Here is a 2,500-nt window from a genome sequence, read left to right as displayed (position 1 = left end):
CCTCGTGCATATGGTACGACAACTTTTCTCCGTGCCCCTGGTACTCTGCTCAGCAGCACTTTGCTATGTACTTCCTCGTGCATATGGTACGACAACTTTTCTCCGTGCCCCTGGTACTCTGCTCAGAAACACTTTGCCACACACACACACTCCTCGTGCATATGGTACGACAATGTTTCTACATGCCCCTGGTACTCTGCTCAGCAGCACTTTGCTATGTACTTCCCGTGCATATGGTACGACAGCTTTTCCACAAGCCCCTGGTACACTGCGCAGAAACACTTATGCCACGTCGGCTGTACGCGCTCTCCTCGCTAGCTAGTTGCTGATCTCCCCCACCTCCAGGGGGCCCCGGGGACCACCATCACATCTCCCTGTCTCCCTTACCGCTGAACAAGATGCATGCTGCTCCACTGGCCCTGCTGCTGTTGTGTCTCCATTTGGCCGAGGGGGTGAGTCGGCCTCCTCTCTCCTTTACGGTCGAAAAAGATGTGCTGCTGGCGCACTGGCCCTGCTGATGTGCTGTCTCCATTTGGCCGAGGTGGTGAGTCGGCCTCCTCTCTCCTTTACGGTCGAAAAAGATGTGCTGCTGGCGCACTGGCCCTGCTGATGTGCTGTCTCCATTTGGCCGAGGTGGTGAGTCGGCCTCCTCTCTCCTTTACGGTCGAAAAAGATGTGCTGCTGGCGCACTGGCCCTGCTGAATCCCTCTCTCCATTTGGCCGAGGGGGTGAGTCGGCCTCCTCTCTCCTTTACGGTCGAAAAAGATGTGCTGCTGGCGCACTGGCCCTGCTGAGTTCCTCTCTCCATTTGGCCGAGGGGGTGAGTCGGCCTCCCCTCTCCTTTACGGTCGAAAAAGATGTGCTGCTGGCGCACTGGCCCTGCTGAGTTCCTCTCTCCATTTGGCCGAGGGGGTGAGTCGGCCTCCTCTCTCCTTTACGGTCGAAAAAGATGTGCTGCTGGCGCACTGGCCCTGCTGAATCCCTCTCTCCATTTGGCCGAGGGGGTGAGTCGGCCTCCTCTCTCCTTTACGGTCGAAAAAGATGTGCTGCTGGCGCACTGGCCCTGCTGATGTGCTGTCTCCATTTGGCCGAGGTGGTGAGTCGGCCTCCTCTCTCCTTTACGGTCGAAAAAGATGTGCTGCTGGCGCACTGGCCCTGCTGAATCCCTCTCTCCATTTGGCCGAGGGGGTGAGTCGGCCTCCTCTCTCCTTTACGGTCGAAAAAGATGTGCTGCTGGCGCACTGGCCCTGCTGATGTGCTGTCTCCATTTGGCCGAGGTGGTGAGTCGGCCTCCTCTCTCCTTTACGGTCGAAAAAGATGTGCTGCTGGTGCACTGGCCCTGCTGATATTCTCTCTCCATTTGGCCCAGGGAGTGAGTCGGCCTCCTGCCTCCTTTACGGTCGAAAAAGATGTGCTGCTGCTGCTGCTGCTGCTGCTGCTGCTGCTGCTGCACTGGCCCTGCTGCTACCACATAGCCAGCATGGACCTCGACCTCCAGCAGGCCCCGGGGAGGCACATCCTCCCCTGCTCTACTCCCCCAGTAGCTTTCCTTTCCTGCAGTTACCCAGTACCACATAGCCAGCATGGACCTTGACCTCCAGCAGGCCCCGGGGAGGCACATCCTCCCCTGCTCTACTCCCCCAGTAGCTTTCCTTTCCTGCAGTTACCCTGTACCACATATCCAGCATGGACCTTGACCTCCAGCAGGCCCCGGGGAGGCACATCCTCCCCTGCTCTACTCCCCCAGTAGCTTTCCTTTCCTGCAGTTACCCCGTACCACATAGCCAGCATGGACCTTGACCTCCAGCAGGCCCCGGGGAGGCACATCCTCCCCTGCTCTACTCCCCCAGTAGCTTTCCTTTCCTGCAGTTACCCCGTACCACATAGCCAGCATGGACCTCGACCTCCAGCAGGCCCCGGGGAGGCACATCCTCCCCTGCTCTACTCCCCCAGTAGCTTTCCTTTCCTGCAGTTACCCTGTACCACATATCCAGCATGGACCTTGACCTCCAGCAGGCCCTGGGGAGGCACATCCTCCCCTGCTCTACTCCCCCAGTAGCTTTCCTTTCCTGCAGTTACCCTGTACCACATAGCCAGCATGGACCTCGACCTCCAGCAGGCCCCGGGGAGGCACATGCTCCCCTGCTCTACTCCCCCAGTAGCTTTCCTTTCCTGCAGTTACCCAGTACCACATATCCAGCATGGACCTTGACCTCCAGCAGGCCCCGGGGAGGCACATCCTCCCCTGCTCTACTCCCCCAGTAGCTTTCCTTTCCTGCAGTTACCCAGTACCACATAGCCAGCATGGACCTCGACCTCCAGCAGGCCCTGGGGAGGCACATCCTCCCCTGCTCTACTCCCCCAGTAGCTTTCCTTTCCTGCAGTTACCCTGTACCACATAGCCAGCATGGACCTCGACCTCCAGCAGGCCCCGGGGAGGCACATGCTCCCCTGCTCTACTCCCCCAGTAGCTTTCCTTTCCTGCAGTTACCCAGTACCA

This window comes from Pelmatolapia mariae, unplaced genomic scaffold (assembly GCF_036321145.2).
Source record: "Pelmatolapia mariae isolate MD_Pm_ZW unplaced genomic scaffold, Pm_UMD_F_2 NODE_ptg000252l+_length_45689_cov_1, whole genome shotgun sequence".
NCBI lineage: Eukaryota > Metazoa > Chordata > Actinopteri > Cichliformes > Cichlidae > Pelmatolapia > Pelmatolapia mariae.
The sequence above is the reverse complement of the archived record's forward strand: the minus strand, read 5'-3'. Positions refer to the sequence as shown.